Source organism: Papaver somniferum, chromosome 9 (assembly GCF_003573695.1).
Source record: "Papaver somniferum cultivar HN1 chromosome 9, ASM357369v1, whole genome shotgun sequence".
NCBI classification, from domain to species: Eukaryota; Viridiplantae; Streptophyta; class Magnoliopsida; order Ranunculales; family Papaveraceae; genus Papaver; species Papaver somniferum.
The window spans coordinates 52,445,600-52,456,058 of record NC_039366.1 but is presented as its reverse complement, the minus strand read 5'-3'; the positions used below and the strand labels follow the sequence as shown (position 1 = coordinate 52,456,058).

Genomic DNA, 10,459 nt, shown 5'->3' with positions numbered 1-10,459 from the left:
CTTTTCCAATTGTTTCTCTCTTGATCTTAACTGTTGTATTAGTGGGTGAAAGGCCTGTGATGCACATTCCTCTGTTGGCTTTTTGGAATCTCTTGGAGCATTTACTCCTTTGATCCCAATATCTCATAATCGCCCCTCATTTCAAGTTTCCTTTCCAGGTATCTTTTATCCCACAACTGTTAATGCCCCTTTCCGCACAAAAGCCTGAAATATAGATTTGCTACTGGAGTACGAACGCCACGTAATGGAAAAAAGAAATGCAATTTTAAGATGCCAAAAATTAATGGGATTGCACTATAACTGCCACAGGCGTTTGATACGGACGTTTCCGTGTATCAAATTCCCTGTACTCTATCATTGTCTTCCGGGCTCCATCCTGACAATGATGTTGAACTTCTTCTTCCGGGATCCATCCTGGCAATGATGTTGAACTCTTCAGTGTTTTAGATGTATTCGGTGTATCCTAAAAAGTCCTAAGCATCTGCACCCTTTTCTAAATCCCAAAAATGACCACCACGCATGTATTTAGACCGCATCAACTGAACCCAAAGGGAATCCTTCTCAAATAAGAACCTCCAGGCTAATTTAGCAATCATGGATTTATTCAAGTGTTTAAGAGACCTAATGAGAAAGCACAGTACTGAATAAAAGTTATTAAAAATATAAGCGCATGACCTGAATTAAGCAAAACTCACATCACCACAACAACATCGACAAAGGGAGTACTCAGGGCTGTTCTGAGTACAAATTTCAGTTCACAAACACCCATGCCTTAACTGAACTAAGATGTATTAGAAAGAATGTATGTTCATGGAAACAAAAGAAAGTAAGAAAAAGAATAACAGACACACTTTAAAGTGTAGCTAGGCTCGAGATCAATGAGCAATATTCTTTCTCGCGTCATGCAGATATGACATGATTTCAGTGAGAAGGGTTTGTTGTTTGTCTTTCCACTTAAAAACCATTGGTGGCCGAAAGAAAGAGGACTGAAGGAGGGATTGAGCAAATTCAGTTGAAAAAAAAGTGCAGAGATCACCCACTTCATCATTAGTGAAATTTGTCAGCTGCTAGCTTGTACAATGTTGGATAAGGATTGTCCAAAGGGTTATTGCAAAATGCCAACTCCATATCATGTTTCAACTAAACATTCTTACAGAGGCACATCTTGTCACCACATCTTGCTTTTCTTCACATGTCATTTGTCAAAATTTGAGGTTCGGATTTCGTAAATGGTAATTAATCATTAGATAGGCAACAAATGAGAATATTTGTGAAGTGAAACTACCATTGGAATTGTCTCCTACCTTCTTGTTTTCTATCTGTCTAGCAGTCTCAGTTACACCCAAGTTCAAAAAAAGTAGTGGTGAGGACATGACCAGCGAAGAACCCATGCCATGGACTTGACTTGCAAAAAACTGCAAGAAAAAAGAAAGAAGCAAAAACCCTTATAAAAAGTCGGGGCAATATCTGTAGATTAAATAGATGAACCGAAGAAAAATATATGTAAAGGTGCTGTTCAAATAGTTAGTACATTTACTTTTTAAAAAGAATTGTAACATAATCACTACTCAGTGTATAGATGGATATCAATAAACTATATAAACCATGTATTATTTGAGCACACACAATATCCATCAACGTATTCCAGTAATATTTCTCTGTTGAGGCGCAAGGTTATTTGATTCCAGAATCATCTCTAATTGGAAGCACAAATAGCAGCAGTTATGGAATTCATCCGTAATGAGGGCTTTCCTGTCACTTTTTAGATTTACATGGATATTGTTTAAAGAACACAACATGAATTTTTTGTGTAAAGAATTATGTTTCCTTGCAATCAAATGCATAACAAATTTCAGAATGAGGAAGTAAGAAAATGTACCTTTTATTGAATCAAAACACTCTTGGAAGATTGCTTAATCGTCCCTGAAAACCACGAAAACATGCATGTTGAGACCTCGGGATGTAAATGAGCACGCATTTGTTTCCTTGAAGTATTTGCAAGTTTTTGGTCTCTATAGATATCGGATTTCCTCCTCATCATCATTTATATGCCAACTATTGCTTGTTATTCCAACCATAAGGTACATATCTGCAGACATCTAATCCTTGGATGTAACGAAAATATTACTGCAGACAAACAAAATTGTAAGGAAATCACTACCATCTAAATAACCGGCACTACGTACGTGGACCGAAATAGTACAATACTCATAAAATTGCATAAAGATCAATCGAAACCTACACCAGACTTAACCTCTTCACCAACCCCCCATTGCATTGCTTCTACTCTAAGCCTGACTATTTATGATTCCTTTTTCGCATGGCACTCTTCAATCTCTGTTCTCTCTAGGATCATAATTTAGCTCTACTATAATTGGGTTCTTCATTCGGATCCGCCACCCTCAGACTCTTTTTTATACTTCGGAAGCTCTACTGTTACATTCTCAAGCTCTTGTTCTATGTAGTTACATACCTACATATCTGCAGTCTGCATACAAAAAATAAGAAAGCAAAATTATTGCTTGATGATCATTTCAAAAATTGTTATTATATTAGAAGCATGCAAAGAAAACTATTGCATCCCAAATAGATTTCTACCTCCTTATTGCTTGGATTTTTTAAGCTTTCCAATTGGTGATCCCCAAACTTGGTTACAACTTCATCCACAGACTTAAAAGATCGATATTTATAAATTTATTGTTTTAATAGGGGATAGACAATAATACACTGAGTGATTATTAGCCTTATTCTTGATTCAGTTAAATATCAAATATTCTAAATGTGCTGAAAAAATGAAACATGTTCTTGGCAGATTAAAAATAATACCTGTTACTTTCCAGAGAGGTTTCTTGGTACATAAACTGTTGCAGAGGTCTGATGCAACAGTTGCAACAGATAGAAGGAATCATGGAGTACTCCACTACCCATGCCATGGCTACCTAAAAAATCTGTCAATGCTACCATTGAATATTTGTCGCTGCCATGGTATATCTATAGAGATTGGGGTAAGTATAACATCTTTTGCCGCATCAATTGCACCTGAACCAATTATGTTAATGTTACCCTCCTGATCAACAAACTCAAAGAAAAATATCAATTCAGTTCAATAATTATTAGAAGATAGTTACAATACTTGATTAACTTCATAAGATTTCGGCTGTGGTATTACGTATAACTGATTGGTAACCTCTTACTTTGCTTCCTCAATGGATGATGCAATTATATGAAATGGTTCTTTTCTGTAATCAAACCATTTTGCGTGGCTTCCATCGTCAATCAAGGTCCTTTGCGGTGGAGCAAAAATCAGGAGAGATTACATAAAAAGAATACAGGAGAAAATTTTAGACTTTGGCTTTGTCTCACACTTTCTATGCCTATCCTACACCCACAGATACAGGGAACTCTTTTAAAAGAAAGAAAACTGAAAGAACTCGTTAATTCAAATAGATTAGGTAATTAAACAGCATGACAACAAACAAAATCTAAGAATTAATCCATGCATAATCACCTGCAATATATAAAAACAATACGAAATATAAATCAATAGCTAATAAAACTTAGCCTGAATGCGTTGATCATTTAACTAAACAATCTACAGATTAATGAGAACCCATGATCCACGGTTTGTTAGGAAACAGATATGAAAAAAAGAAAATAAGAACATGATATAAGAGAGATGATGATTCCATTCTACGAACATGATATAAGAGAGATGATGATTCCAGTTTACCTGATCATCAGTTTATGACGAAGAAGAAGCAAACTCTAATAAGTAATAATACCTTCGGATTTCATAACTAAGAAAGCCTTAATTAGGAGAATCACAGGGCATCTAACGAATGCAAATGAGGGGGACTCACCAGGTTGAATTTCAAGTGATGTCTGTCTATAAAGATCTCCAAATCAATTGAAGGCCAAATAACATATAAAAGATATCCAATCGGGCTTACTTTACCACTCTATACAGAACTTAGAATTGAAAAACTGAAAAGCAGAGAAGTAAAGAGAAAAGTGATATACCTTAAAAGACATATTTTATGAAGCAACACACCAATGACCTAATATTGAAAACAAAGAAACAACCAAAAATTACTCATATTATATCACCAAAATAAAATTAGGGATTAAAAGTTGGATAAAATAAATTAGGGTTCTTTTTGAAACCTACCCAAAAAAACGAAAATCGGAGATATCATCAGGGATTCTTCAAATTTCGCTTCAAAGATCTGGCGAAGAGATTGCAGTCGAACCAAAAAAAACCCCTTCACCTAATTCTTAAAGAATCTTAAATTGAGCCCAATACATCTAATTATACTTCAATCAAGAGCAAACCCATCATAATTTGATCAAATTATAAACCCATCTAATTATACAGAGTTAATTAAAGAAACCCTAAATTACCTGGTTTTGTGATTCTTCATCAGAATGGTCCCCTAACTTCAATTTATAACAACAACGGGTTTTTCTTCTTCTTTCTTCTCTTGTCGAAGATGTAGAGACGATTTTTGGGTACGACTTGAGAGATTTGGATCGCGATAAGGTTTTTCTTCTTCGGCAGTGGAGTCTTTAGTCCAGAGATTACTGCGTGGAGCTTAAGGAGCTTAGGATTTTAAAGGTATTAGATGTTCCAACTAAGTATTTGTTTTTTCAGATGAATTTGTGGACGTGTGTGTCCCGCCTCCATTCTCACCAAAGCCACTGCCTCAAGCCATTTGGTGATGTTAGTCAATTGCAGCTTGCAAGTAGTACACGCCCCCAGGTGCAGTGGAGTCTTTAGTCCAGAGATTACTGCTTCATACTCCAATTGATTGTTTGAAGCTGTAAATCTTAGTACACAACCGACCCCTGTACCATCCGTGTTTGCTGATCCGTAAGGGTAATTTTCCATTTTCCACTATCTCCTCTAGGTATTTCTACCGAGTCTTCGATACCCCCTACATAACAATTTTCTTTGATGCTTCTTTACTTGCTTTTACATGTTTGATGTTCCCATAGAAATGTATCTGAGTCTCTAAGCGAACACATCTTTATTTTCTTTCATAAGAAGGGTAAACAAGCTTTCTTTCTCATCTACCGGCAGTTCCTTTTTTTTTACCCGATTTGTACTTTATCAACTCTTCAATAGTTGGTAGTCCCTCCCCTCTTCCTCAATAAGAGGTTGGACATCACTACCGTTGCTACGAATTCCTTTCGACTTGGAGCATCTCCGAGCCTTTTACTTCTGACCTTTTGTACTATTTCTTTGTTCTTCAAGTACCTTCTTCGTCTCCGGCTCTTATTGGATTTTTTTTTTAATTTTTAATTGCTCCATCTTTTTTATTAAAACACTTTCTTTTCGCTTTCTCTTTATTAGAAAAACATTGTAGCTTTTTCCTTATTAATCAAAACATTTCGTTTTTATATTTCTATTTATTAGGAAAACATTGTAAGTATTTATTTAATAAATACCTATAATGAGTGTTCTCAATTGTGACTATAAACTTGATTTATTATGTAACAATCGGTGAGGACTTACCTCTCTTGGCGTTTGCTCCTTCAACCCTAGTCGTTCCCATTACTTGCAATGATGTTGAGAAGATGTCTCATATTATTCGACTTCCTTAAACATGTTGATTTTGATTGCATGCTAGGCGACACTTAAGCCGCCCCCACTATCTGTGGAGATATTTCCAAATAGCAAAGACGCCCCCAGGAGAGGCGTGAAATGGATCTACTATATCCTATCCTCACTTGATAGATGGATATTTCCTTATGATCAAGTATTTTCTTCGTTTCCATCATTTTTTCTGGGTCCATCATGATTTTTCTTCTTAGAATCACCCTCGAACAGCTGCTTTGGTTTGGCATGTCCTTCGGCTCTGGACCCTTTTCGATGTTCGTGACATCTTGGACTTTTTCACTTTCTCAGCTCTTCCGTATCTGTCTGCCCTCTCTTACAACTCCTTGAGTGTTCCGACTGGTTGGACAATTAAAGAATTGTATATTCCAAATTCGTCATAGGGCAAAGCATTCTTGTATGCTTCAATCACGAGGCTGGGATCAACTTTTCCAACTTCACTAACCTCTTGAAGAAATCTTCGTGTGAAGTCTAAGAGATTTTCATTTGCCTCTTGTTGCAAGAGGAACAAGTGGATGCTTCCCTTTCTGTTCCCGAGATTAATTTTATATTGTTCGAAAAATACATACGACAACATTCCAAAGTTTGCTATTGAATTTGAATCTAATTGTGAAAACCAGGTTAAAGCTTTACCAGTTAAGGTTATCGGGAAGGTTTTGCAGAGTAGTTCATCACTATATCCCCACAAACTCATTGAAGCTTGTGATTGACACATTTTTGTGTCCGATTTGTCTCAATTCTATATATTGTTAGAGCTCATTTTTGTACTTATTATGGTGTTTTATGTATGTGTAGGTATTTTTGGCCAATAAATTTTTTTGGAAAAATCGGCTCGAAAAGTTGCAAAAGGCGCCTCAGAAGGACACGTGCTATTCGGACCCCCAGTTTGGATAAGGGGTACCTCGATTACTAAGGGGTACCCTAATTGCTATTTACACCTCACCTGTTATTCGCACTCCTGGTCTGGATAAGGGGAGGTCATCTTCAACAATTCAAATCCTCAAATTTGGCGGGAAAGTTTTGGCAGCAAAGAACAGATTAAGGCTCGATTTTCGGGCGTGCTAGAGAGATATTCAATGGCTGAGTTGTGTTGGAATGGATTGGATTGGGCCAAACAATGTTGGTATAGTTTATCAAATGGACCGAATTGGATTGATAATGGTCCGAAGCAAAACATGGCATGTGGAGAGTTCTCGGAATTTTTCTTAGCAGCGGAATTATCTGGTCTTGATTTAAACGATATTTTCTCATTAGTTGTCTACAGTTTGGTTTTGGAATGATACGGTACATCGAAACAGGGTTGGTAAGAGAGTTTGTTTGGAAAGAAAGAATGTTTCTACGTATATTTCGATTAAACAGGGAATACAGGTTAACTCGGACTCTGTTGGTTGTATCCTTGGAAGTTTCATGCAGTAATGAACCATATATTCTGTTAGATTCGTATTAATCTTTATAGGGTATTTGGGAAGTTTTGGAAAGACAGAAGACGCGTTGAAAAGGAAGAAAAAGGGAAAGAAAAGTCCGAGACTTCCGATAAAAGAAAAAAAGATATTTTGAAGATTTTCTTAGCCTGGTGTGTATATATAGCCAGTTGGGAGGTCAAGGAAGGGGTCGAGACTTTGGGGGGTACGCTGCAGAGCTAAGAATCAGGCTGCAGGAGGAGTTGCAGCAGCAGCAGGAAGAAAACGAAGCTGAAGAACATACAACCGTGCAGGACAGTCGTTCATAGGGTCTTAAATTTCAAATCCTGTAACAGTCCATTAGTAACAATTATGTTCAGTTTGCAACAATTCCTTGTAACACTCGATCTGTAACAATTATAACTGTTACGATTAAGCTACTTTCATTCTTTTCTCACATACCTTCAATAAAAAACACCTTTTGAGCCATGAGATATTATTTTGAGCGTGTTTTCACCATGAAGAGCTAAACCCCAACACTGGGATGACGGAGGAAGCCTAATATCATACTTGGGTAATTATATTTAATTCTTATATGACTTTTGCACTAATTAAAATTGAATTATGATTTTGATTAATTAGTTGTCATCTCGTTTGATGGTTCATGCTTGCTTAGATGTTTTGATGTCCCATGCTTAGGATTTACAACTAAAGTTTTGAGAATCTACCTTGGCAAAAATAAGAGTCCATGTCTTTATTGATCTATAATTGTTAAAAGAATTAATATTTGAACCTTATGTTGTGAGTTTGGTGGAATCCTAAGTCCCAGTTTCTCCCGATACTGCTACCATATTTTTTTATATATTTATTAGAATTAGTATTTAAGTCTAGGATCGAGTCTACACAAGTCCGAGTTGAACGAACTTTTACTACCACTTTACAACATCAATTTAAAATCACATCAGCTTGGAAATGTTAGACATGCTCAACTGGATCGCCATTCTTTCCATCAAAAAAATCCTTGAATTGAGGTTGGATGAAGTTTAAGGGCGGGCAAAACGTTTTATCCTGTCAACAAATGGTGAATCCATTGACTTTCTCATCGACAATATCTGTTGTCTTTCGTCTTTGGATTGCTTTTGAGACAACACTTCTTCAATCATCTCATTGAGCTTCTTTTTGTTAAGCTCCTCGCCTCGTGATGAGTCTCCCTCAGTTTCTTTACGGATCTGCTCATTCCTGATAGGTTTAATTCTTCTCTATGGATGTTCTTTCTCGCGCATGGATCTTTTTGAATGGTCCCCGGTGACGTGATCATCCCTATGCCCGCGCCTTTCGGGTCGTCCATGGCTTGGCCCGGATCGCCTATCTTGATCAGTCGTGCGATAACGATCATCCTCAGGTACGTAACGATCATAATAATCATTGTTATGTGGACCATGACTATGTTGACGATCGTTCCTGACACTTTCGATTCTTCTTCCATTATTTCGACCGATCCCTTGCTCGTCAAGAACTTCATTCCTTTCGTGTGTGTTGTCACGTCCTTGGCACGTGTAACGGTTTGACATGTTGCTCTCGGAATGTGAAGCAACTACTTCTTCAGGCTCCTTCTTTTTCTCCAATGCGATTTGGAATCTCTCATTCTTCTTTTCCAACTCTTGGTAACGCCGACGCAGCGCCAAGTCGATAGGTGTCACTTGTGGATTAACTTCCACAGTTCGTGGGGGACAATGTACTCCTCTATTAGCAATTGTCTCAAGATGAGCAACTTGAATACTTGGGTGTTGATTTTGAACTTCTCTCTGACGATTGAGGTTTTCGCTATTGGTTAGAGGAGGTGTTCTACGTACCCAGACATTGTTTCTTCCGAGACTAGGGAAGGTCCTTACAGAATGAGCACCCGATGTTGTTGATGAAACCGATGTGTCCACTCCATCCTGGTAAATCTGGACCACAACGCTCCGTATTGTTCGATTGGCGACACCTTGGGCATGAGGATTTCCGGTAAGTGCACCACCATTCCTTCCATGTTGATCTACTTGTGAAGCCTCCATGTGATTTCTTTCTTTTGATGCTTTTCGTAACAAAACTTTTGTAACAGAAAAGTGTCTCTGTCTCAACGTTCTCTGTAACGTTCGACAATCTGTTGTTGTTTTCTTGACAGATCTGTAACACCACGTTACCTATTGCTGAACAGATCTGCAACACGAGAACTGTTTCCGAATAGATCTACAACACGAGATTAACAGTTGCTGTTTCTGAACAGATCTGCAACACAAGGTTAGCTGTTGCTGTTTCTGGACAGATTGTATCACTTCATTAACTGTTGCGGTTTCTGGACAGATCTGCAACACCTCTTTTAATTGTTGCTCCGACTTCTGCAACACTTCGAGATCGGTTACTGAAACATCTCTTCCAAAATAGCTTGAAAAATAGAAAACTTTCTTTTGCAGGGGAAGCACGATCTTTTTGCTCGTAATCCCCTTGGTCGGCGCCAAAAGATGTTGGTGCAAAAATATTCACCCCAACACTCTTCGAGATGCATGTAGATGGATTGAATCTCCTTTGTTGATTTGATTCCTCCAAAGATGTTGATGAAATTGTGATTAATATTGAATGGCGGGGTACCTGCAAAAAAACACTCTGATGCTAAAGTCAGAGAGAGTTTCTTCCCAGGTGTATATATTGTATGGAAAAGGATTAGAAAATCTATACCTTTTGAGTTAGGATTTAGCCTCTATTTATAGGCAGAAAGTAGGTCTACCTTTAGGGTTTTCATGGTTAACTTAATAACTTCCCTTACCTGTATAAATCCAATAAAACAACCAGATTCATGATAAAATTTGTTATTCCTTAAACAACTATCATAATCCTTATTTATCCTTAATTATTATTTATCCTTGAATAATAATTATCCCCTCTCATAGGAATTATAATTATCTTAAATAATTATAAAATCTAAACTAACATTCTGTTAGGGTTTAGCATTTACCTTAATTATTATCTTAAATAATAATTAAAACGAAAGATAATTGTCCTCTTTCTGTTAGGATTTCTATGATTATCTTAAATATTAACTATAACTACCCAAGATAATTATCTCATGGTAATATTATCCTATTTTTGTTAGGATTTAATATAACCATAATTATCCTAGATAATTCCAAAGCCAATATTCATCTTTAAATATCCAAATTAAAACTCTTTTCCTGGAGAAAGGATAATTTGGGTTGGTGGACCGATCCATGGGTTCTAAGAGCCAACCCTTCCATAATAAGAAAAAATGGTTTCCATAATAAACCAAATGAGCTTCAATAATAATCCAACTGGGCTTCAAAAATAAGCCAATTTTGTTTCTATAATAAACGAAATGGGCTTCAATAATAAGCCAACTGGGCCCCCAAATAAGCAAATTGTGTTTCTATAATAAACTAAATGG

The 10,459-nt window shown here is 36.9% G+C and overlaps 1 long non-coding RNA gene across 12 annotated transcripts; it reads right to left on the bottom strand.

Moving 5' to 3' along the window:
• Window positions 1–651: 651 nt before the first annotated feature.
• Window positions 652–4,761, bottom strand: LOC113309770. 12 transcript variants are annotated; one of them, XR_003340732.1, is made up of 5 exons: window positions 4,169–4,759; window positions 2,827–4,058; window positions 2,599–2,670; window positions 1,880–2,488; window positions 652–1,415 (listed from the first exon to the last, which is right to left on the bottom strand). It is a non-coding gene; the product is annotated as an uncharacterized LOC113309770 (long non-coding RNA). The 12 variants fall into 12 exon arrangements; XR_003340733.1 differs by lacking the exon at window positions 2,599–2,670 and having other exon boundaries at window positions 4,169–4,314; window positions 4,402–4,758; XR_003340734.1 differs by lacking the exon at window positions 2,599–2,670 and having other exon boundaries at window positions 4,169–4,305; window positions 4,402–4,758.
• Window positions 4,762–10,459: the final 5,698 nt, after the last annotated feature.